This window comes from Sciurus carolinensis, chromosome 4 (genome assembly GCF_902686445.1).
Source record: "Sciurus carolinensis chromosome 4, mSciCar1.2, whole genome shotgun sequence".
Classification (NCBI taxonomy): domain Eukaryota; kingdom Metazoa; phylum Chordata; class Mammalia; order Rodentia; family Sciuridae; genus Sciurus; species Sciurus carolinensis.
Genome location: NC_062216.1, coordinates 92083521 through 92111477, shown reverse-complemented (window position 1 = coordinate 92111477; position 27957 = coordinate 92083521). Strand labels below are relative to the sequence as shown.

Sequence of the window (27957 nt, the reverse complement as noted above, 5' to 3'; positions counted from 1 at the left end):
CGCAAATCCTGTTTTTACCTCTACTGTGCATATGACAGAGGTTTAAACATTTGCTGATTCAGTTCAGGAACTCTACACAGACTTCATACCACCAGGATGAGGAAGGATGGGTCCCAAGTGTAACGCAAAGTATACTTTGAAAATTAAAGTTAAGTATATGGTTTAAAAAAAAAAAAAAAAAAAAACGAACAATCTAGCATTTTGGGGTGTTAAAATTTAAAGGTCCAGCAGTTGGCAAAATTAAAGTAATCCAGAAATCTAGCATAACACAACTCCTCAAATTTGACACCCAAGATCTAGCAACTGTAATGTTGGCAAACTCAAAATAATACAGAAAGTAGCTTGTCATTTTAAAATGCTATATTAATTTAAGGACTGGCAGAGTATTAAAAAACCCACAGACCTCAAAAAATGAGGAAAAAAGTCTATGAGTAAATTAACTTGACACTAAGCTACAAGATGTGAAATAAAGTTTACTAGATTGTAAACTCAGAAATTATATCACTGTAAAAAAAACTTCATTTATACTGAAAGCATCAACACCTAAGTTGGTCAGAAATCAACCATATTTAAGAAATGCCAAATCACCTATGACATCAACTTGATATTTCCAAGATAGTCTTTGAAGGGTCTGTAAGTTATAGCCTGCTACTTGTTTATGGAAAACAGCTAGGCTCATTCATTTACACAATATCCATGGCTGCTTATGTGCTATAGAGTGAGAGTTAAGTAGTTACAACAGAAACCAACTAGTCTTCAAAGCCTAAATAACTTACTATCTGACTCTTTATAGGAAAATTTTGTAGGCCTCTGACTGGTTGACATGGTAGAAGGTCATCCTGATGGTCCTGTTGCTCTAGCTGAAGATGCTGGTTACACACCCAATCAGAAGGGAATCCCTGGGAGGCATTTTCCTGGCTTCATGTTAATGAGCACAGAGTATTTAATACTTTTGATAAGGATATACAACAGTGTGATTAAAATATGATGGTTACTTTTATTTTTAAAATTTTTGTAAACCTAGTACCTGCATGTATGTTTTCTACATACTTTGCAGTATTAGTGTATAGAGAAGATTTGTAGTTTACAGATCATCTCTATGGTACTGAATACTCTAAAAACCACACTTGTGATTATTGAGTACTTAGTATGTTCTTTCTATAATAAACTCTAGAATACCTGTTGCTTTATTACCAACGACACTAAAATACTATGTTTCTATAGGAAATAATATGTTAAAATAGTTATTATGTACTTCTGGGATTAAGATGCCTTAGATTAGCTGAAGAGTGGTTAATAGTTCAGGAACATAATAATTAAGCACAATCAGATATTTTATGTCGCTTTCTTTGTGCTATCATTTAGATACATTTTGTGATACACAACTAACCTTGAAAACCATTTGTTTATATTGTATGTATGAGGAAATATTTTTTGAGTCCTAACTTTGTTCCAGACATAATCCTGGAATTGCTTATCTATTATATTAAAATCGAATTTTGTGGAAAAAAAAGGAAAAATTCACAGATGTCTGTTATAAGAGAAATATCATTCACTCAAATAATCTCTTCTACATTTAGGGTCATGTGGGTTTTTGTTTCATACCTAATGTCTCATTATTGTGCCTATCAAATTATTAACAGTGATGGGGAGCATCACAGGCTAGAAAAACAATGCTGTGAGTGAGAGACACAAACTCAATACTGGATTACAAAAAAACACAGTCTATCTGACCTGGACAAGCAGTTTTGAAAACTGACACCAGTGAACCCTATAGAACTTTCTCTGAAAATAAATATAAGTATATGGATTGGAGTCATTTCTACTTCTGGGACTATAAACCATGAAAAACAAAATAGACTTACACTGTCACAGAAAAACGTTCTCCTGAATAAAGCATTCTTTTGATTATGGGGAAAAACTACAAACAATTATTTTATCATTAAGTGTAACTATACCAGTTAAATAACCATGTCATCTCTCTCTTACATTTTAGAAAATGAATGAATTAAAATTAACTTTGACACAATTTAGAGATTTTGTGGTATAATCTATAATCCAAAAGAAAGAAAATATCCTTTATATCATTTTTGTTTTTAAACCTATTAACCATTTTTTTAAAATAGTATAGACCTCTTTGTAAGTTGCCCTAAATCCTTTTTAAACAAAGTGAGGCACAAATAACCAAAGTAGCAAAGATTGACAAAAAAGTAAAACTGACAATCTGAATTCCATTTATTAACAAACACAAGAAGTTACCCCTGAGGAAGTCACCCAATTATATATTGGTTAGATAGTTGAATTAAAGATAAATAACAGCCAGGAGTATGCATCAGACAGTGTAGCTTGAGACTGATAGTTTAACCAGTAGGTAAAATTTTCCTCTAATTAGAATGGTAAAAATTTTAACCAAAAGGGAAACTAAGTTTTAATATCATATGAAACTGCTAAGAAGATGGTCTTACTAAGAAATAAATCATTATGAAAATATTTTGGATCTGGAATTAAGGCCGATCATAAATATAGGAATAACTGATGAGTAACCAGAGATGCAGCATATAAACATGATGGCAAAAATATATTGTTTTGTTTGGGATGAGTACATGAAATATTATAAGACAAGATATGAACATAATTTAGGCAGAAGTGAAGTAAAACATTTTGTCTCCTGAACTTGGGGCTGTGGTTTCAGCCACCAGAGGCCACTCTTTCCCAGAGAGACATAAAGTTCTAAGGTTCTCACTCACTGTGTTTGTTAAATGGATACAATAAAAGATACACATGTTGGCAATATTATTCTTTCTATCCAAAACAAATCTGAATATTGAGAAAAATGGAGAGTAGAACTGAAAGTTTCCTGAGAGGCTAAAATGATGTTCATAATAGAGCTGAGTCAAGTTGCTGAGGGAGTGTGGAAGGAATATTGTTACCAGGGAGAAGAGAGATTTATGGAACAGCTAGTTGCCAAGCCGAGAGAGATAATGGAGAGAGCTGGAAAGGTTTCTGGATTTTTTTTATTGTATTATAATTACAACCTCCTGTACATCCTTCAGTTCAAGACTACATAACAAATTGTTTTTTGTTTTTTGTTTTTGTTTTTTTTTTCCAATTAGCTTTGCGTGTCAAACCTAAATTTTATGTACCAAATTTGGCTCTAAGGAAAGTAAATTAGCCAAGGCTCCTTCAGGGTTCAAGTGTACATATCTACAAACAGAACAGAAAAAAACCTTAATCCCTCACAAAGCACACTCAGCAAATATCTTCCTCACTCACCCCATCTTCCAAATATTATAGAAAGAAGCCAACAATTCATGTTTCTAACCCATTAGTTAAGGGAGGTCCTCATTCTCTATTGCCACTAGCTAAAATCACAGGTAAAAGTAAAAAGTAAAAAAGTAAAAGTCACAATTTTATATATGTGACAAAGGGACGATTTAGCATAGACCCTAAGAATACCAAGAGATCAAACATTTTTAAATTTCAAAGAAAGGGTAATCAGTAGCCCAGATATCCTTAGTAGTTTCTTTATGAAATCTTATTGGAGTACAGTTTTGTATTCCAACATATTGGCAAATCAGTTTATCACACATCATTGTATCTTTTGGATATCTATTGACTTTCCCAACTACAAAGGCAAAATATATCACTATAGAATATTGAGAAAAAAGAGAAGGCTTTGAGAAAATAAAATCACCTACAATTCCAGAGGATATGAGAAAGAAGTTCTGGGTGAAATATATTTTACACATGCACACACAGACTTAAATTTACACGTGGTTTCAACTTTTTAATATTATCATTCATCTACATTCATCCCCAAATGAACTATCACCTTTCGGTCCCCTTTCCCAGTGAAATAAGTTCACTAAGAATCTGAGGCTGGGTGGGCCATGCTTTCACGATTTACTCTTTCTCTGTACCTTCTTTGATGTCTCTGCAGCATCTGCACTCTGACCACTCCTCTACAAACATTCCAAGCTCCTCCCACCTATCTGGTCACCCTTTTCTGTCATCATTTTGGGTTGTTCTTTTTCAGGTTTACATTAACTACTGAATTTCTGGTTCCATAGTCTATGCTTCTCATTCTACCCTCTCCCCCTAGGCAACTAAAGTTGCTCTCATGGTATCAACTACTAACTACATGGCTGATGTGCCTAACACACAACAAATGCTAAAAAGATGCTGAATTTTATTAATGACTTAATATTAAAGACTTTTGATTCTAATCTCCACTAAGTTCTCATTTCCAAGGCCAGACAGAACCACACAGCAGAAACCTCTTATCTATCACAGTTGGGACAGGTAACTGGCTGGTTAATCATAAAAGCGTGTTAAAGCAGTGAATGATAAAAACAAGACAAATAAATATTTTATACATTGAATTTTAATCAAATAAATGCCCATTCATTAGTCCATAATGTTAGAGTTACAGCCTTCTCTTTAAATAAGTGCTGATTCTTCAGTGTCTTTCTTGACTAACTTGCAGTCATGGTGAATTATCTGTTCCTCAGTTTCTGTTTGTTTATCAGCTTTATGAAGTATCACTAACAAGTCATACAATTCACCCATTTAAAGTTCACAACTTGAGAGTTTTTAATATATTCACAAATTGCACACTATCACTACAATCACTTTAGAACATTCTCATTACCCCCAAAATAAACCCCATATTCATTAGCACTCACTTTCTATTTTCCATAAAAGCCCTGGCCCTGGGCAACCATTCATTTCCTTTCTGTCCCTATGTATTTGCTTACTTTCAACATTTTATCTAAACAACAATCATACAATATGTACTCTTTTGTGACCTATTTTCCTTAGAATATAGTTTTCAAGGTTCATCTATGTTGAAGCAAATAACAGAACTTGCTTTTTTGATTATGTAGACAACTTTGTAGGTATGAAGTGATATCTCATTTTGGTTTTGCTTTGCAGTTTCCCTGAGGAACAATGTTAAGCATCTATTAATTGGCTTACTTTGCTATATCTTCTTTGGAGAAATAGCTATTCAGATTCTTGGCCGATCTTCTAATCGGGCTAGTGTCTTTTTTATTGCTAAGCTGCAAAAGTTCTCATGTTATATAGACTAAAGTCTCTTCTCAAATAAATTATTTGCATCTTTTCCCATTACAGAAAAGTTGTCTTTTCACTTTGATGGTATCATTTGAAACATAAATTTTTAACCTTGATGACATCCAGTTTATCTATTTTTTCTTTGTTACTTGTGCTTTTGGTATTATATCCAAGGAACCACTGTCTAATAAGTTTCAAGAGGATTTACCCCTAAGTTTGCCTCTAATAGTTTTATAATTTTACTTATTACATCTAAATATGTGGTCTATTTAATTTTAATATATGATATGAGATATGAGGGACCAAATTCATTCTTTTGCAAGAGGATACTGATAGATCCATAAACATGGGATGTCTTTTATTTAGTTCTTCTTTAATTTCTTTCAACAATGTTCTGTAGTTTTTGGTGTCTTTTATCTTTTGTGAAACACATTCCTAACACTTTATTCTTTTTGATACTATTATAAGTGAATTTTTTCATTTCATTTTTGGTTGTTCATTGCTAAAGTATAAAATTTTTGCATAGGGGTCGTGTATCTAGCAAAGTTGAATAGTTTAAATAGTTTTTTTTTTAGTGGGTTCCTTAAGATTTTCTATGCATCAGATCATGTTATTTGCAAATAGAGGTAGCTGTACTACTTTTTTTTCCAATCAGGATGCTTCAGTTCATTTTTTTTCCCCCAATTCTCCTGGCTAGAAATTCCAGTACAATTTTGAATAGAAATGAAAAGGGTGGAAATCCTTGTCTTATTTATGATCTTAGGAGGAAAGCATCCAGTCTTTTACTGTTAAGTATGATGTTAGCTTCAAGTCTTTCTTAGATGTCATTTTAGGTTGACACAGTTTCCTAGTTCTATTCCCAACTTGTTGAGTATTTTTAAATGAAAGGGTATTAAATTTTTAAAATTTGTTCTAATTTATTGCACATGACAGTAGAATGTATTTATACATTTTGATAGATCATACATAAATGGAGTATAATCTCTCATTTTTCTGATTATATATATTGTAGGATCACATTGGTCATTAAATTTTGTCAAATGCTTTTTCTACATCTATTAAATGATCATGCATTTTTTGTTATTTCTTCTGTTTATATATTATAATAGATTGGCTTATTTTTGTGTGTTGAATCAACCTTGTATCTGTAGGAAAAGTCCCATTTGGTCATGGTATAGGGATCATTTTAATACACTGTTGGATTTGGTCCACAAGTGTTTGAACAACATTCATAAAAGATATTACTGTGGCATTGTCTTTTTTTGTGATATCTTTGTCTGAATTTGGTATCAGGAGTAATTATGGCCTTACAGAATAAGCTGAGAAGGGGGTCTCCCATTTTCTGTTTTATGGAAGAATTCATGAGGAATTGGTATTAATTTTTCCTTAAATCTTGGTAGGATTCACCAGTAAAGCCATTTGGACATTGGTTTTTCTATGTGAGTATAGATTTTTATTCCAATAACATCATTAATCCTACCCATGAATGCAGAGCCCTCATGGCCCAATCACCTCTTAAAGGTCCCATCTCATAATACTGTTAAAATGGCCATTGAATTTCAACATGAGTTTTGGAGGAGTCACACCCACTATAGCAAAATGTGTCACAGCTCAAGAGCTGGACAAGCTGTTCTTATCAAGTTTTTGGATTGTCTTAAGTGTATCTGTTAGGTTTATTTGCTGTATACCCATAGGACAATTTCCAGTAACTTTAAATAGTTTTCACCAGTTATGACTGGTCTGTTGGGGAGTAGCACCGTGGAACTTTTTGTGTTGCCTTTCTGAAAATACAGTTCCAGTTTCTATAATTTAATTTAATTTATTTTTTAGATGACAGTAGAGTATTTTTTGAAATATTATACATACATAGAATAAGTATAACTTGTTCCAACTAGGATCCCATTATTGTGGTTGTACATGATGTGGAATTACATTTGTCATGTATTTATATATGAGGATAAGTAGTTTCTGTATTTTAAGTGCAGAAAGAAGAAAAAACTTTGGAAGTAACTGGAGTAAAAAAATTCCCTAGATTAAAAAATCTAACTCTGATATTTATTATAAACAAATAAAACCAAATAATATACATTGCACATTTGGAATGTGCTAGGCACTGTTTTGAATGGCTAGAAAATATTAATGTGTTTAGTCCCTCCATAAGGTACGAAAGCTTTTTAAATTTTTTTTCATCCTCATTTTATACATGAGAATGGAGGTTAAAAAAATTTGCACAGGTCACATAGCTAAGTAGAAAAGCAAGTTTAAACAATTTTTAAAAAAATTTCCTTTTTTTTCAAAAATAGATACTTAAAATATGGTTTATAATGTAAAGAATTTTAAAAACCTGTTTGTACTTAGTACTGTAATCATTTTTTAATCTTATTGTTTGAAAATAGTTTCTAATGGCTATAAAATTTTGTACCATATTGCCAAATTTACTTCACTTCCACAGCAGATAGGTTATGTCTCATTATTTCCTTAGCATAACTGAAAACAACATTCTCTTTTAAAAACCTCTTGTCAATCTCTCTGTAAAGTATTTTCTCTTATGATTGGTTATTTTATATTTCTTTCATTACTGAGAATTAGTTTCCTGGAGCTACTGCAACAAAATACAACAAACTGGAGGATGTAAAACAATAAAGATTTCCCTCTCAGTTCTAGGGGGCAAAAGTCCAAGATCTGTTCCACTGAGCTAACTCAGCAGGGCCATGTTCCTGCCAAAGGTTCTAGGAGTGACACGTTTCCTTGCTTCTTTGAGCTTCTTGTGGCTTAAGATGTTCCTTGGCTTGTGACCTTATAGCTCCAATCTCTGCATCTCTCTTAAAAGAATAGATGTGATCACATTAGGACCCACTAAGGTAATGAATGGTAAGCTTCTCCTCTCAAGATCTTTAATTGATTTATTTTGTCATGTAGGGGTAATATTCACCCTTTTGACATAGAGTGTTCAGAAGTATACTTAAAACATACACCAAATGTGATCCTTTTATTCATTCTTCTTGTTAATAGCTTTTAAAAAAGGGCACAGAACTGTAAAGTTTAAGGTATAGCCCAAAGGTACCTCCAAAGACATACAAGTTTAAAAACCATTATCAAGCAATGGACACCAAGAAAAATAAATTCCCTTTTTAAGAGAATTATCTAGAAAGTCACAGTTAAAAATGTGGCATTAAAATCTAAATAGTACATTTTTCACTAATTCAACCATTCTTTAAAAGAAAAAAATAACTGAGTGTCCTTCTACAATCACGAATGCTTTCAAAATTCAAGTTTTCTTTTAAACTCAGTTTAGTAATATGAATACCCATGCCCACCCTTCCACATAAGCCTATCCAGGAGGAACATTCATGTTATTTAGTCTGTCTGGGAGGCACAAGAAAATTTGTTTTTTGCTGCTCCAAAGCCATTTCTAAGAGTTATGACTATAATATAATGAGACTATATTTTCTTTAACACATAATTTTGTATCTTTTGCATGCAGAGGGTGCTGTAGCCATTAAGGTAGGCAATTTGGGAAATATATACATTCATGTTTTGCTATTTCTCAAATATATTTGAACTCCTCTTTTATAAATTTCTTCTACATCAATTTAATACATCTGCTAAACATGATATTTTAATGGTCATACTTTCTTTATTCCTACACTTACTCATAAATAATAGTTGAACTCAAGAACTTTTATTTTTAAAAAGCAAGCTTATCCCCATGTGATACATTTTTGCTATTACTGATATTATTTTGAAAGAAAAGAACACAACAGAGTATATGCTGCACAATTCCTATGAGCAGGCCATGACTAAAGTGGGCACACAATACTCTGTAACCAAGCATGTCAAGCAGATCTGCAGGTCCTACTAGAGGCACTCTCCAAATGACAGTTATAGCCACTCCATGATAACCTAAGCAGACCAAGTCTCCAGCCACCTTTGTGTAATCTATTACCATGCCACCTGTAACCCCAAAGACCTCCTTCTAAATATTCACTTAATTACAGGTTGACATACAACTTCACTATAGCCAAACCAGAACATGTGGAAGTCAAAAGTCTCAGGTTGCCATGATGCAAGGGGGTTGGGGTGTGTTTGGGGGGGAATAAATTCACTAAACTTTAGGCCAGTTCTTGAGAAGAGAACCAGTTATTGGGCAAGTTTGGATGTAGCTCCTTAAAATACGTTTGGATGTATTTCAAATAATTTGACTGCTAAAAGAGGTCAACATCAGCTGGGGGCAGTGATGCATGCCTGTAATCCCAGCAGCTCGGAAGGGTGAGGCAGGAAGATCACACGTTCAAATCCAGCCTCAGCAAAAGCAAGGTACTAAAGCAACTCAGTGAGACCCTGTATCTCTAAATAAAATACAAAATAGGGCTGGGGATGTGGCTCAGTGATGGAGTGTCCTGAGTTCAATCCCCAGTAAACAACCCCTTTTCCCCCAACAAAACAGGCCAACATCAGACATCAGGTCTGGGACCAGGAAGAATTTGCCAATGAACTGAAAGACTTCTTGTAGGCAGGTTTTGCCTAGGATCCCTTCAATGTCCTCTTTCCTCAGAGAGTGGTATGAGATGTAAGAAGGACAACAAAGCCTCAGGTACAGTTCCCTTCTGCTGGTTCTCCCAACTATGTAATTTTTGGTCCATGATTCCAAGTTTTAAGAGTTTAGTTTCTATGTGACTTTATCATGCTCTAAGAGAAGAGAATAAAACTACGTATTTTATTTGTTTGGCTAATACTGGGATCCATATTTAGTTTATAAAATGTTCTTGTTTTAAGTTTTATTATTTTAGCATATGAATTTTGTTTTTCAATAAGAATAACACGTAAGTGGAATGTCAAATTCTAGTCTAGTTATGTAATGTCAAATATTTTTAATCAAAAAAAGAATTTGCTTTAAGAAAAAGTAACCAGGTTCTAGAGCTATTTCCAAAAATATTTTAAGCAAGAAAAAGTTCATCATAGGTGAACCTTTTTAGTATTTATGTTTACATGCTAATGGATATGGCTAAGAAACATCATGAAAGCAAGTCTTCAAAAAATTAAAGAAAAATTGGCTTTTATAAAGTGACATGGAAATTCTCAAGACTACAGAATATGCCAATTAAAAAGCATTAATAAATTTCATTAGAAGTTGAATAAGCCAATATGTCTAATAATTCATGTATCTTTTACAGACATTTCAGCAGAAATGAGATCAAGCTATCTCACAAACTACCAAAGCTCATGTGAAAAGGAAAGTATTTTTCATCATGAAATATCTGCCAGGACGTGTCCATTATCAATGATTGCTTCTGAGTTCCAGCTTCACCCTTTGTGCCTGATTTAGGAAAACAGATTTGAGCTCTTAAATATTTTGTCTTAAATGGGAATGCCATGTGAAATTTTTGTCAAGGGGACACTGGAAAGGAGAGTAGGACAGGGTTCTGTTTCTTGGTGAGCTTGCCTGGCAGCTCCTGCAGTGTGGGTGGCTTCTTCACTGTGCAGGTCCTATGGCAAATAGTTTCTCTACAGCCCAGCTGCTGCAGTGTATAAAAACCTAGCAATGACTCAAGAGCACTTATCGTGGGTGAACTTTTAGTGGAGTGCCACTGGCAAGAAAGTCATATGATCTAAGCCTTAGTAGTAGTAGTCATATAAGATCATATTATATAATATCAAATAGTAGTAGTAGTAGTGTAAGATTATATAATAGTAATTCTGCTAGTCCTATAATCTTTAGAGTTCTCTTACCTCCTATATATCCACATTAAATTTCCGAACCCCTGTTATATTTAGTCTTTTATATTGAATTTTCCTGTTCAGATTACCATGTTTCTCTCTTCTGACTGGACCCAGATTAATACTAAAAACACAAAGCAAATATTCTCAAGAAGCAAATATGCTTATACTTGCCCTGTATGTGCACGGCAGAGAAATTAAAGAATTAGGTCAATTTTACAAACCATTCGAAATGAAAAGAAAAAAGGAAAGGTCTCAACTAATGAATAAACATCAGAGAATATTTTCATTATCCTGTCTTGTTAATGTGAGGCAAGTTATATAAATGAGCATCTATAAAATAGTATGGAAACATTAAATTGCATTATGCAAGAAAAGGGGAAAAATATTTTCACACCTTATTAAATGGACTGATATGGACAATTGCCAGCAAACAACTTTATTTATAAACAACTTAAACTCTGAAAGAAGTCTTTATTAATTTTTAAAAATCTATATTTTATATTTATAATTACCTAAAACCAATTTGCCTGTTCAATATAAAACATGCACATAACTTTGTTATTTATAAACCTCTTTCTCAAAAACCTTTACCCATAGATAAAAAAATCAACTACAAAGATATTTCCTTTTCTGTGCCCCGTATCCCAAATTCTGACTTTTTATAACAGCAAAAATAGGCAAATTAAGGTAACATTGCAAGCCAAATTCTAAATATAAGGACTACAAGTTCAAGAATACTGAGAAATCCTAAAATTTTGGGCCAAGGAGAGCCTAATTCTCAATCTAAATGACCATTGTAACAGAAGCAAAAGAGACTAAGTAAAGCACTGGTTAGACTATAGAGCCTGGGAGATCAGCTAGATAATCCAAAACAACATAAAATGAAACAAAAACACCAACTGACAAACAAAAAGAAAACAAAACTCAAATCTACCCTTAATATCAGCTAGGTTTTTAAAAGTTTAGAACAAACAAAAGTGAATGAATTTTCCATGTATTTCAAGGAGAAATAGGCTCTTCCTGCCTCTAGCCAAACAAACTCTTTGGCTGAAAGTCCTGACCTCCAATTTTGGAGATTATGACTGCTTGACAGTCAAAGTACAGGATGAAAAGAAAGGTAATTAGTGACTTGGTTACACATTATAAATGCCAACTGGTCATGCAGTACTGGTAACAGTCTGCCTTAGTGGGGTCTGGTCACAGAGTTACAGAGGAGTATTGTCTGTTCTTACACTACGTATAGCTAGGACCTTATCAATAAAAAGAAAAGAAATTATATCCCTGAGAACAGACACAGTAAAACTACAGAAATACTACTACTGAGTAAATTTCCCTTAATTTCATTTATTTTTACAAAGCACATTCAAATCAGCATCTCTTACAACTATATGCAGTCCAACTTCAGGCATGATGTATCTTTTCTCTTCAATCATTGTTACAAAAATAAGTAGGCCCTTGGTAAATGTATGATTACACAAATGGTATGCCTCTACTTTACGTACAAACAGAGAAACAAGATGTATCCCATTTGTTTACAATAAAAATGAATAAAAAAAAAAGAAGTGATTTAAGGATGCACAATGCCATAGATATTTAACAAAATATTTGATAATATTTATAAGCATTTATTTAAAGGAACATAAAATTTGTGATTAAATCCATATAACACCTATGGAAAAAAATAGGAAAAATTCCTATTTCTTTGCAAATTGAGATAAGTAAATTAAAATGCAATCTTACTTAATTTTAAATATAAAACACAAAAGATAAGCAGTTTTCCATGGCCTCACACATTAATTTGGACTAAATCTTGCCTCAATCTCCTTGCCGGCCAGGTAGTCTACCAATGGAAATACGTTTGTAAAAATTATTTTCTATTTCTCAGATTTGTGTCTCAAGACTTCAGAGGAGGCAATGGAAGAGATTATTCTTCATAAATAAACACTAAGCAGCAGACAGGCATGCCAATTTATTAGTGTACATATTATTGGTCTTTGCACAAACCCTCCAACCTTGAACTTTGTGCCAAGGTGCTCTTCAATAATCCTGTGATGGGTACAGACCCTGAGTTCAAGGGATCAGGAGAGAGACTAGAGCATCTACTTGCCTATATATGGAATTTTTCTTAAAAAATGCCATCTTCAACTGAAGTAGTAATAGTCTCAAAGGAAAGGGACAAAAAAAAAATCCTGTCATACTAATCCTAACATGTTTTTATATCCACAATTACAGAAATTGCATAATTTTAATGCAATTCTTAAAGAATCAATATTTTGATCTAACAGAATTTAATGAAGACTTTATAGTCACTTTCAGTTAGCTGTATAAGAGATCTAATCTCATTATTATAAATTCTATGAGCACTGTCACAATTTGTTTCTTAATTCAGTTATCCATTTGAGAAATAATTTTCAAATAAATACACATTATGAATCAACAATCAACTTACTTTGACAAATTTTAATATGGCTATGACTTGTATATTATTAAAAATGGAAATGACCTGTACTAAATTCAGTTGTCTACACCAATTAAGGCATATAAAGAAAAGGTTGCGTGCTTCTTCTTCTATTAAACAAAGCAATAATTTACCTTATTTTTTTCACCCAATATACTGGCCCAATTTCAACACACTACTAGAATTTAGGAGAATGTTAAATATAGACATATTTAGCACCAAGGATAGCACATGTGTTTTATATTGCCCACTAAGCCTAACTGACTACAGACGCCAAGAATGTGATGCTGAAAAGGATTATCAAGCTTAGCAGGAACACACAGCATCATCAATTACATTCACCACGGCAAAGGTAGCATAATATGACATATTTTACCATACCTAGTATTAAAGTTGTCCATTAACACATTTTAGTTCTCAGCAGCCCTGGTTCAAATTCTACCCCTACCACTTATTAACCATATGAGTTTAGATAAATCAATAGTTTCCTTGACTCTAACAAGGAATAATAATCCTTAAATTTGTCAGTGCTGAATAACAATGAACATTTAAAATGAGGCCTGGGGGACTGCTGTTGTGGCTCAGTGGTACAGCACAGCCTAGCATGTGTGAGGTACTGGGTCGAGCTTCAGCACCACATAAAAACAAATAAATAAGATGAAGGTATAAAAAACAAACAAACAAAAAAAAACAGGATCTGACATGCTATAATTAATAATAGCTCTTATTGGTATTACTATAGAAGTTTATTTTTCAGAACTTATTACTGATGATCACTGAATCTGTCTTGAGACAGGCTGATCTCTGCTGAAGTTTGCGGCTCACACAGCAAGCCCCTGGACACACGGCACCAGACAACTGTGGCTGCACATGCTGGGCAGAGGCACTGCCCCTCATGCAGGGCACGAGAACACAACTTCCCAATGCAAGCAAGGCTGACACTCCTATATTCCTCAAACCAGCCCTACAGGTCAGAGTTTTGTCCAAGTGATATAGAAATGTGCCATCTACTCAGATGAGGTTTAGAAAAACCATGGTTACAAAAGTGGAACCATCTTATTCTTCCTGGGACTACTCACCTACCTATCAAGTAAAGAATAAAAACTGGTAATTACACTTTTCTAAGAATTTCAGAGTCTGAATGTAGGCCTATTCAACGTTAATCACATTAAAAGAAAAAAGACTTCTATCACATGAAACTTACTTTAATGACTAAATATACTGGAAAAACACCTTTAAAAACATGAAGGTAGTTAGAAAATGCTTATGACATATAACAATAAGAATAAACAGCACAGCTAAAAGGAAAGTTTTAACAGCTAAAAGTACCAGATTTTATGGAATCCTAACTCCATAATGATTTATAGTTAACAGGCCTGGCTACTACTCCAGATCCTATTACTGTGATTTTACCGAGTTGAGTGAACTGATAGAAGCACAGTAAATTTGGAAGGACACAGGATTTGAAGAGTCAGCAGGCCAGGGCTCATTGCTTGTTTTAACTGTGCAACCTCAACTCCCTCAAACGTGTGGAGGCTCATTTTTTCTTCTATAGGATGTTGACAAGAATATTTTTCTTGTTGGTTTACTGGAACATCAAACTAGACTCACTGATTCAAAGGTGTCTTATGGACTGTTAAATGCTGTCCCACCAGATGGCCTTCAGTGGAGAAGCCACATTGCCCACAGGGTTTATGAAGTAGACTTACAGAGAGAAGTTGGCAGGGCAGCCCTGCAGGCATTACACCAGGAGAACCCTGACCCACTTACTGAACTGCCGACTTCCCGAGGGCAGAGCCCAGGACAACCGAGAAAATAACCTACAGAAAACAGGCTGCGACTATGTGGAAACTTGGTCGGTTTTGTATTCTGGGAGATACGCTCTTCATTTTGATTTTATGAATTTGGGTTTAGGAACAGAGTAAGAAGATGGAACAAACTACACAGCTCTTAAAACTCACACGGAAACAAACACCATGGATACATGATGCTAAAGTGAGGGAAAAACAAATCTGGATGCTAATCATAGAACCCACATATTTTTAAAAATTCAACTCACATGATTAGCTATAATATAAAAAAATATATGAGCACAGTTTTGTTTGTGTCAAGAGTGATATACTGTTAGGAAGTTGGACAGAAAGACAATTATTATTCCTCCATCATAAGAAACACAGAAAGCTGTTTACTGCAAAAAAGGTTAAATAACTATAGTTCACACAACCAACACTCAAATATTCACTGCCAATTATAGTGCTATTTGAGGAACAAGTGGAAATTTGGTTTTCTCACTTTTAAAACATTAAATGCCTGACAGTTTTTGTTTTAGTCATTTATTAAGAGCTTACCAGATGCCAGGTACCATTCAAAATGCTCTGAATGTATCAATTTATTTAATTCTCATATTAATCTTGTGAGGTAGGTATTATTATTATCCCCAATTTTCACAAGTTGCCCACAATCACACACCTCTTTAAAAGAAAAGTCAAGACTTCAGTCTACACATTCTGGAACCAGGGCTTTAACTAATATACACTTTACTATCTAAGAAAATAAATAATTAGGCAGACTATACAGGGTATCTAATTGTTTCACAAAGCATTTACTAAAGGTCTATTATCAGCTATACATATGATAAATACATTAAAGAAACTAGATTTAAACAAGTTCATGGGTCAGTGTCAGTGCATTTGGGCTACTATAACAAAATACCATAAAAGGGTAATACACTGTTGGTTTATACACAACAGAAATGTATTTCTTATAGTTCTGGAAACTGGTCAGTGCAAGAACAAGGCTCCATCAGATCTGGTGTCTGGTGAGGGTCTACTTTTGTTCCAGATGGAGACTTCTTGCTGTGTCCTTGCCTGGTGAAAGTGGCAGCTCTCTGGAGCCTCTTCTTTAAGGGACCAATTTCACTCATGAACCCTCATGATCTAATCACCTCCCGAAAGGCCCCATCTCCTGATACCACTACAATGGTGGATTGGGTGAATTTTGGGGGGAACACAAACATTCAGACCACAGTAGTCAGTCTCAATTAGTAATGTTAGGTCATTATATTTTCTTCACTAGGTGTTTATGGGTTGAAGGTAGAGAGGAAGTAAGGCCTGACAATAATTCACTACTATCAAAAATAATATTGCTCATCAGAAAGAAGAAAGCTCTTCTGGGAAACACTGACTAATCTGTTTGGAAAACAAGTTCCAAAGAAATTCTCAAAGAGGACTGATTACATAATACCAGACAGAGTTAGTACCTATTATTTTCAATGGGGATCTCTTTCTATGGACACATGGCTAACTCAGTTCATAGACATAACTGGGATGAACACAAACCAAAATATCATCAGGTCTCATTCCAAAGAAACTGCAATAAAACTTCTCCCCTGAGAATTTTCTTCTGGGTTCTATAGCTATAGATGTTAAATACTTAATTTCTTGAGATTATAAAGAAATTATCAATAATAATATTTACAGAGAGATGTAAAGTTTGGGTTACTTCAAATTGTTAATACTTCTCTTTGTCCTTCAACTATAACTTTGATTACTTATGAATAATTTTGATTTCTTTGATTTCTTTAAGGCCCACCCAGCGCAGCTAGAAGGAAAGGTTATTTCTATTAAAACAGAGTAAGAATGCTGCTTTTAAATCAGACATCTCTGGAGACTCATCCACACCCAGCTGAACTTGTTTTTCCCTTAAATACACTGTCCTCCATTTCTTTCCAGGCTTTGCTTAGACCACTTCCCACATGTTGAGGCCTTCTTACAATCCCCTGAAGACCTCTCACCTCTAAACATTTGACTCAAATGATATCTCCAAGATGCCTTCCTTCACTTCTGCACAAAGTATCTCCCCACGGGCTACAACAGAATTCATGACCTGACTGTGATCATTTACTACTGTCCTCCCACTCCCATCCCACTCTTGCAAGCCTAAACAGGAGGAAATCCCAGGTTGAAAGCAGATTTGCTAAGGACAGGAACTATGAAAGATGAAAAGACCTGATTCTTTTATATAGTGTGGGGTGGGGTCTGGAACCAGGGATGCTGTACCATTAAACTACATCCCCAGTCCTTTTTATTTTTTATTTTGAGACAGGGTCTTACTAAATTGCTCAGGTTGGCTTTGAACTTGGGATCCTCTTTCCTCAGCCTTCTGAGAGTCAGTGGAATTTCAGGTGTGTGCCACTACACCTGGTCTATTTGGTATTACTATTGGAAGTTATTCATACATCATAAGAAAACCATATCTGGTGAGTACATTATGAATTACTCCATCACTTTTCAAAGTTCAGATAGACTTTCTTGCCAGGTAGGAAACCCAATGGATAGTTGTGTGCAAAAAGTGCCTTTGATTCACCTGAAGTCTGTATTAAATGCATATAAAAATTCATACATGAAATATTTACAAAACAGTATTTTAACCACTTACACAACAATAAAAGGAAGGATATCACAAAAGGGAAGCTCACCGGGAGAAATGGGTGTATTACTGAACACTGTGATTCACACCTTTCAATGTCAAGAAATATTTGATTGAAACAATATAGACAAACTCTCCACTGGGGAATCATATGCAGCTAGCTATGACTACTACCTCTCAGAATGACAAGTTCATACAATAAAATGGACTACACAGATAAACTAAGAAAGTGTAGGAAGTACATAATGCAACAGAAACATCTATACACAAAACCTAGTCATCAGCTAAGGCAAATTGCAGAAATGGAGGAAGGAACTAGCAGGTGTCCAATTTCCAGACACCATGGTTTATGAGATCACAATTTCATGTAATATCTACAGCCATCTGGAGATAGGTATTGTTAACCTCAATTGAATGAGTAAGAACTAAAGTTCAGAAAAAAGAATGTGATCTTGCTTTGTCCCACATGCCCACTACTCCACAGTGCCCAAATACTCAATGAACAAAGGGCCCTTATCTCTGAGCACGCTCCATGAGTCAAAAACTAGGGGTATATACGGAGTGAACATGCGTCCTGGAACAGTACTGGAATGGTACAGTTTACGTTGTTATCCCCATGTAATTATCAATAACACCTTATATTTCACTCTTCAATGTGTCTTATTTGAACAATTGTCTCTAAGTATAAAACAGTGAAAGCCTACTTACATTAAAAAAAATGTAACCTAAGTCTACATCAAGACTGAAGTTTTGGGGAAAAACTACTATTTTAATAAAAATGATGACTTTATTAGTTTATATGCCAGGTTCTTTTCATATATAATTTAGTGTTCAAGCAATCAATGAAACAGATATTCTTATATTTAATATTTTAAGTAAGAAGACTGGAGTTCTTAGAGACCTAAGAGATACCTTTGTGAAACTGAGCACATAAAGTCAACCTTAATTAACTTGAGAAGCCAACTTGTACTCAACTGATGATCCCAGATGATATATGGCAATTCCTGAAACTACAGAACATAGACAATGAACCTTGGAACATACAGAAAGATAGGAATGACAGAGAAGATGAATGATAAGGATAAAGCCAGATGCCAGGAAGAAATCAAAGCTGCCCTTCCTGCTGCAATGTGTGCCCCTTTCCTCTCTTAGATCCTTGGCAAATCTACTAATTGGGATGTGTGTGTATGCCCATGCAAGCATATGTGTGTTTAATAGAAATGAAAGAGAAAGATTTAACTGGGCAAAACCAAAGACCACACCTGGTGGTAAGTCAAAGACATCTGAGGACTGCCCACTTGAGACAGAACTCTGGACTAAGCAAGATCATATGGAGACTATCACAAGCATTGAAAAGAGAGGTTCAAGACATGTTTCCCTAAACTTTCTAAGGAGCAAGTTACCTTAAATGGATCTAAGAGAGAGAGGAAGAATAAAAGGAGGAGTGTGAGAGGAAGTAAGTGGGACGATTGGTATAACATGGTATTATAAGACAATTAAAACCTGTATTTTCTCTATCTGTTGTGAACCTTCTTAACAGTGATATTAAATGTTCTGTAAAGGGAGAAACCATGGATTCCACCCTATACTACCTTTATAATTTTCACAAGGTCCACTTTAGATGAAAGATATCACCTTTGGACTGAGGATGTAGCTCAGTGGTAGAAAGCTTGTCTGGCATGTGTGAGGCCCTGGGTTTAATCCCAGTACCAGGAGCAAAAGATATCATCTTTGTGAAGTTTTCTTATTGAATCTTACAAAAAATGATCTTGCATTTTAATTCTGTATTATATTTTCCATACTGCACTCAGGTAGATAGAGATCCTTTCTCAACAGCCAGGGAGAGAAATCAGGCCTAGAATGACTCGACTAAGAGGACCGTCACTGGTGCAGTCAGGAATTGAATCAATTGTTGACCCACATCTATCAGTTACATACTGACCTAATTTTTACAAACTCAGTCAAATGTAAGAATGCAAAGCAGTAAGAAACATTTACTGAACTCTCAAGCCAATAATCTCACCATTAAGATTATTCTGGTCTGTCAAAATACATTCTACTGTCATGTATAACTAAATAAAAACAAAAAATTCATAAAAGGTTATTCTGGTCATTGAAGAAGTAAATCTGTAATGAATCTAGGGTAAAAGAAAGACAAACATGCACACACATATGCACCCTATCACTATAAATTTAAAGACATAAATATATGTTGTATGAGTGCATCTTTGCAGTGCAAAGATACCCAAGAAACTATTAACAATGGTTACCTTGAAAGGAAACAAAATTCTAAAGGAAGAGATCATTTTATTTTTCATTTTATGTTTTTTTTAATACACTAAACTTACAGTATTACTATTTTAAATGAGCAACTGTTTTACTTAGACAATGACTAATACTTTGCTTTTACTAAAAACCTTCTTTTCTAGAATTTCAAAAAAATACAAGGTATCAGATATGTGTTGCGAATTTTCTTTAGTAATCAATCTTTGCCTTCTAAGAGGAAATCAAACAAATCTGAAAACCGTTTCAAGTAGTATAAAATCAAATTTTATTTAAACTTAAAAGTGGTTCATATGTAATTAACTGTGACTCTTTAGAGAGCAGACCAGGATACTGTCTGACCATGCTTACCTTAGCAGTCTATGCCCTGTGATGAGATAGGTCCAAGGCTGTGCTGGGGTGGCACACTCTGACCTTTCTAAGGTTTTATGCACCAGAAATCAAAATTAATCCTAGTCACAAACTGGTTGGAAATGTCAGCAAATCCATAAATACTGCTAGAAAAAGACCCAGATCCTTTGAATAGCCATGTTCAGGAAGAATACCACAAACATATTCAAGAAAGTAATACTTAAACTTCAAAAGCACAACATCTCAACCTGGGTATATTTTCTAAAAATTCCTTGCCCAGGTGGAATTGCTCATCTTAATAGTGGAGTCAGGATGGGAGGCAAACAATAATGCATTAAAAGGCTATGGAATTAAAGTAATTGTCCTATTTATCCCACTTAATCCACAAAGACTTTGCAAGTTTGTTTCAATGTCATGGACAATCGGTATTTGAAAATTTAAACTACAGTGACACTGATATAATAGGCACAGGGAAAGAGGTAGAAATTTAAACACAGAGATTGCTAGGACCTGAATGTCTCCCCTCTAAAACTCATATTGAAATTTAATTAGCATGTATCAGTACTACAGTGCTAAGAGATGTTACCTTTAAGAGGGGATTAGACTGAGGGTTCCACCATCATGAATGAATTAGGCTGTTATTACACTCAGGAGAGAAATAAATAAATGTGAGTTTGGTGCCCTTTTATCTCTCTTTTGCTCTGTCTCATTTCTTCTCACCTACAACCACATGACCATGCACCAAGGATGTGCTTTACCTTGATCTTGGCCTTCCCAGTCTCCAGAACTGTGAGCCAATAGATTTCTAATCATTACAGGTTATCCAGTCTCAGGTATTGTGCTATAACAGAACAAAACAAACTACGATGGGGACAAACTACTCTTCATCATTCCCAGGGTTGCTGGGCCCCACACCTCCAGAAGCACGATACTGGTTACACAGGTATTCATCACAATATGAAGACTAAACAAACTTTAAGTCAACGTTAATTTGTATTCTTTTTTTTGATGGCAGCTTAGGAATTCAGTCTGTTCAGTACTACCCAGAGACTCTGATGATCCTTTTGCTATTCAATTCTGTGAACAGTCCCTTCTCAAATAAATAAATCTTTATATGTTTTTCTCCCCAAAAAGTATATGATGAAATCTTAAGACATTTGGTCAACTTTATATAGTTTGTGGTCTACTTATTAAAAGAATATAAATACATGAATACTTTTCCCAAGTAATTGTTTGTCTTTCTGTGATGTGATATATACAATATTTATTTATTTTGAAAGTAATTACATGCATGAATCATTCCCGTGTTTTCACTTTTGCTTCTGTATTTTACTACATCCTTCCCAAATCCAAGATCAGATATTCATGGACATTCTCTTCTAGTATATTACATTTTATATTCATTATTTGCAATGGCATTTTTAGCAATTCAACATTCCTCTGAGCTTTCTATACTGCTCCAAGTATTTATATGTTTTATCAGTATCACAGTATTTTTTTTTTTTTTTTTTGTTAGCTGAGGACTGAAGCCAGGGCTTGTACATGCAAAGCATGTACTCTAGCTATAAGATATACCTCTAGGCCCCTTTAGTGCTAAGGATCAAAGATCAAATCCAGGGCCTTACACATGCGCAAAGTGCTTCACTATCAAACTATACCCCCAGTCCCACACCCCTGCTTTTTACTTTGTGGTGCTGATAATCAAACCCAGGACTTCACAATCTCCTTTTTTAAGTTATTATTCAGCACTGCAATTTTCCCTTCATTATTCTTATTTAGAAACATTTTGGCTCTTATTTATCATATAAAATGAAATTTGCAATCACTGACCTGTTATCATATAAAATGAAATTTGCAATCACTGACCTGTGAAAAATCCCTACTGAGATTTTGACTGTAATTGTACTAAACTTACAAATCAACACAGATATATTAAAAATAACTAACAAGTTGTTTTTCTATCCGGAAACAGTCTCTTCATCTTCCCAGAGTAGTACAATAGTTTCCTTCCATAGGCAATCTGCATCTTATAAAACTTAATCCTTAGCATATTTTTGTGGCTCCTATAAACCAGCTCCCTTCTTCTCACTTTCTAATTGGTGTATTGTTACTACATACAAAAGATCATGATATTTATGTTATTTATAATTGAACCTTATTAAACTGTTACTTACAGTTGTCTTGGACATTTTTAAATGGAAATAGTTTTATCTTCCCAATAGTCTGTTATTCACCCTGTTCCCCTGGGTTTTTTTTTTTTTTTTTTTTTTTTTTCTTTTTTTACTTAATACACTGGGCTAGATATTTTAGTGTTGTTTTTAGATAGCAATGATGAAAACAAGCATGGTACTAATGTTTTACTACCACTAGTATTTTAGTATTGACAGCTTAATATAAATTTTGTTTATAAAATTGGGATACTTTCCATAAAATATTAACAGTGGATTATCTCTGTAGGTAATGGGGTGAAGTAATGGGTGATTTTATTTTCCCTCACATTTTCCCAGTAAATGAATTTTTTTACATTTTATCACAAATTATCCTGGTCATAAAATCCTCCAATTTATTTTCCAACTTCTTAAAATGATTGGACACACATAGATGTGTATATGCATGCATGCACAGACACACCTTCTTAACTCTTTATTTCTCCTAATATTCCTTGCTTAAAGAGAATAATCTTGGTTAGCAGTCTTACAGAAAGCAAAAAAGAAGCAAATCCTTAAAAAAGTTTTCTCTTTGGAAACAATATCCTAATCCTACTTTGCCAGGACATTTCAAAATAATGCCTGAATACAAATTTCTATTTTACAAGTAAAAATAAAACTTTTAAAATACAAAATACATATTACTGTATGCTGGATAATAAACTTGACTAGTGTGATATGTCATAAAGTAAAAATATTAACAAGTTGACATTAAGAAAGTGATAACTTTCTTAAATTTCTCCATGAAAACCACATTCGAATACACTTCATATTAGACTTGCATGTTAACAAATAGATATGACAATTTCTTCAGTTCTCACCCAATTGTGATTCTTTTCAAATTTTATTCAATAAACATTATACTGAACCTATCTTGAAACCTGAAAAAATTAGTGACACATCATCAGAAATTGTCCATCTCAAATAAAAACAGCTGAACTTTTCAGTTTTACTCTACCAACAAAGTACCAAAGTGCTAAAACTGACAAACTGCTCTCCATCTTCTAAACAGAAATAAAATACTTGGGTCACAATGGATCATTCCTTTTTTGGTTAAAAAAAAATGATGATGAATGCAACTGGAATGTTTATTGTTACTGAAATTCTTCAGGCCTGTATTCTAAGTATGTGTATTGATGCAAATTACTATGACAACTTAATTTACAGAAAGAAAATGCCACCCTTTCTCTACCCAGTTGCTTCTCTGGAAGATCACTTTCAGCATTCTTTTTTTTTTTTTTTTTTTTTTTTTTTTTTTTTTTTTTTTTTGTGGTGCTGGGGATTGAACCCAGGGCCTTGTGCTTGCAAGGGAGGCACTCTACCAACTGAGCTATATCCCCAGCCCTCACTTTCAGCATTCTAAAATCTGTTTGCACAAATGATTTTAACACACTAAACATCTCTTTAAAAGTTTTATTTAGAAATATCCTTATCTAACCCCTTAAAACCAAACATAATTGACTTTTAATGGAAAAATAATTTCCATTAAAATAAGATAGACAGAAAACCAAAGGTGAACATAAACACACAGTTTAAAATATGAAACATTGAGAGTATTTTGAAACTACTTCCCAGGCAGAAGCACAGTACATTACTACCATATGCTTCATTCCAGAAACTAGGTGATATTACTTGCAAGGCAGTTTTGAAAGAAGGTTATGGAGTTAAGCCCTGTTTATCATTATTTTTTCTTCACTAATGCTTTTTACAGGAAGGTACCAGGAAAAGGGTTGGAGGAAAATTATAACTTATTTTGAACACAGAGAAATGCAAAGAAAAAAACAATCTGTAAGATTTACTGTTTTACCTAATCTGCCTTTTTACACAAAATACAGGCTTTCAAGTTCGTTCTCATAGTTTCAGATTTATAAACCTAACAAAAGTGCCTTGTTTAAATACAGTATGAATAATTCTCATCATCATTTTCTAGAAAAAAAAGAACTGAACAGGAACTGCATCCTCATGAAGAAAATGTGATTTAATAGAGATATTTTGATTTTAAGACACTAAAAATTCACAGTACCTCCATGAAACAAAAAAAGTAAGACAGTTTTACAGCGTAGTAACAATGAGACCTCAAAGTTGGTTTTGTTACCCATCAAAGTTAACATTATCAAAATTAGATACTTCATCAGAAAAAGGAGAGACAGTTTCTTCAGAAGCCCTCATAGGCTTTAAAGCTTTCTAAGTTTCTCACATATCTATAGCCCAGCTCTGGCAGACCCTTGGTTTATTTAAAACAAACAAAACTTCCTTTGAAAAAGAGAAAAAAAATCAGAAAGATAAAGGAGTTTCCTTGCACTGTAAGTTAAAAATCAAAGGCTGATAATCTTGAAATACTGAGCATTTGAGAGGAATCAGCAATCATGTAAATTCTTCAGCAGCAAACTCCAAGCAACCCATACAATTCCCACCAGGGTAATTTTGAGTACTCCAGAGAAACCAAATAACTGAAATGTTCAAACCCAAATCCACACAATTCCTAAACACTAAGTCTGAACCATCATCCCATTGAGGTAACTTACACACAAATCCTCCTAAATAGAAAATAATTAGTGTATAACGGAAAGCTCATAGCATAGCTTCAACAGTAATGGAAGCTAAATCTAAAATTTAAGTAACTCTCCAACCACACAGAGAAATTAAGTTAATGAAGAGCTGCGTAGCCCTTTATTTTTTCCCTTATGATTGTCTTCTTCAAAACATATTATAAATAGCAGGAAATTATGAATAGGGTTTCACTAGGACTTTTTAGCTCTCACACAGATATGACAAAATTGTCTTATTAGAATCCCTGTCTTGTACTCCACATTTGTGGCCTTGTAGTTACGATTATTGCTAATGCCACAAGCACTGTAGCAGGATATATATGAGAACTAAACCAGTGAGGATATGGTCCTACAGTTTTAGGAGTCCCTCCGCATAATCTCACAATTACTTGAAGACTCTAAGGTTATTCTTTTTTGTTCCACAGGGAGATTAATTTATGTGAGGCCTTTGAGAGCCATCATATAGCCAATAGTTTTTGCAAATGAGGGACTAAGGAATTTATGAGATAGCACACTGGTTGGTGCCCTTAAACTGTTTATTCACCTGTAAAATGTGAACAGTTTATTCATAAATGATTCACTTAGTACAAACGAGGTCAAATTATTTTCCCTTCTGGGACCAACAAGTCACTTCAATGTTCAAGAGAAAAGAGATCACACATAGCAAGCACACAAGTGAAACACATTTTGATTCTCTACCTAAAGAGATATTGTGCTCCATTTTACTTAATGAAGTCAACTGTAGACATTATTGAAGAGATCAAAGTTCAAACCATGGGATATTTCAGACATCAGAATTATGGAGAATCAAAAGAAAAACCAGTTAGTCATCAAGGATTTCTAACTTCTTCCTGCTGATAACACTTCTCTGCTTTGGAAGAGACCACCAATTCAAAGCATCAGCATATGATGCTCAGAAAGCCTAAGAGCAGTGGTACACTATCCCCAAAACTTCCAAAATCGAACCCTAAAGCATGTTTTAAGATGCTTTTAGTGACATCACAAATTTAGAATAAGAAATTCTAAAATGGTGGTCAGACTATCACTAACCATACTTTGTATTTTTTCAAAATAAACATCTTACAAATGATTCCTGAGTTCGCCAGAGAATATACCTATGAATGTCACTGAAAGAGAAGCTGTTTCTAGGATGCTTGTAAAGCGGACGAGTTTTCTTACTCACCTCAGCACGCAGGAGTCTGTCTGAGCCAGAGCCAATATGAGGTAGTATTGAGGAAGGGCAGAGCACCAGGCAGATATTCTGGGAGGAGCTACACAGGCACCTGAAAAGGTACACAGTGGTCTTACAGTCCTGGCTAATTTTTATCTTAAAACTGTGAAATCATCCCATTGTAACTCAAGACCATTAAAGAGCAAAATATATAAGCTTGGAGCTTCAAATAATATTCCCAAGGATAATTTTCCTTCCACCCTCCCCAGCTCCATCCCCACGTCCTGGTCATTTGAACAGCAGCACTTGTGGGATGGATTTGTTTTCTGTTTGGTTTCAATTAACATTTTTGTGCCTTTGAAAAAGGAATTTCAGTTGTTTCTTAAAAAGGTCATTGGATGGACTGTAGTGTTCTAGGAAGGTTTCTGGCCTTCTTTTCTCCTGACCAAAGCTCCCTGCAATACCAAAACAATTTCTTGAAAGCAGTAAGCAGTTAGACATTTGGAAAATTGCCTAAAGCCAGGGCTAAAAATGAAGTTGGAGGAGAGATCTCAGGTTTTCAGTCCTAACAAGCACAAATAAAAACATGCCACACTTTTCCATGGTGAGTACACATTACTACCACTGCTCAACCTAAGAGGAGGGAAACTTGCACCATTTCTCTTGACCACTTTATTGCCTAATGCTGTGAGAATGTGAAGCTCTGCCACAAAGTTAGTTATAAAGAAAGCTTAGGGAAGAAATCTTGGCCACAAGATGGGAATTGACGCAATTCTTATGTCTGCCATATTCAGACTATGTTTCTGCACTTATTTATAGAAAAGTTTACTTTAGAAACAGGACCATCTTCTATCAACCAATTTAAAAAATATAACCTGTCACTGAACAACTTTTTATTATGAATAGAATGTACCACCCAAAAGTATTTCAGTTCTTAAATTCTTAGTCACGAAATGTTATGAAATATTAAATTAGAAATAGCTTAAGGAAAAAGAACTGGTGGACCCTAAATCTGATGCAAAACTGAAGAAAACACATAAATTTCAAACACCACTGAGGGAGGGGCAAGTCAGTCAGCAGTTTTGCCTTTCCATAGTCAGGTTCTCCCTGGACAGCAGCTACTTCCCTGAATGGAGACATTGTCTCCAAATCCCTTACTAAACTAACACTTCATGTAACTTAATAGTTGCTACAAAAATGCCATTTGCTTCCTGATTATTTTGTATATAGTGTTAACAATTGTGATGTATTAAGGGTCTATTAGTGTCTGCTCCCACATTTTAGAAGAAAAAGAGAGTCAGGATTTCCCCCTAATGATAATACGCATGCTTTAAGCCAACTAGATATTACAGAAATGACAGCATTCCTTTTCATCCCAATGTATTAGATGCTGGCAGACAGCCTTCATATAGACCTCCTTCCCTCCGAAGTAAACAAGATATTCACACTTCTGAGAACCAAGTGCTTGGTAAGACGGCCTGTCCAAGAAAGTGGTGTCCAAAACACAAGGAAGATGACTGTGTGGCCAATTGGAAGCAAGCGAGAAGAGGCTGAGTGGACCAACCACCGCCCTAACTCCCATTCTTGGGCCTGGATGTTACTGGAATCTAGCCTTTCTGGCAAAGTATTTTTATTAACCTAATCAAAATCTCTTCCTACTTGTTTTTTTCTTTCTTTTTTCTTTCTTTTTTTTTTTTTTTATTGCACATCACTCCT

At 34.4% G+C, this 27957-nt stretch overlaps 1 protein-coding gene across 2 annotated transcripts in view; it reads right to left on the bottom strand.

Moving 5' to 3' along the window:
• Rassf8 (Ras association domain family member 8) overlaps positions 1-27957 on the bottom strand; it is a 121340-nt gene that overhangs the window by 53766 nt on the left and 39617 nt on the right. The window contains exon 1 of one of the 2 annotated variants that reach the window (XM_047548963.1): positions 26254-26353. The exons of the other annotated variant lie outside the window; for it this stretch is intronic. The gene's annotated coding sequence lies outside the window, so the exon portion shown is untranslated. Of the gene's footprint in view, positions 1-26253; positions 26354-27957 lie in introns of those variants that run through there. 2 annotated transcript variants of the gene reach the window in all.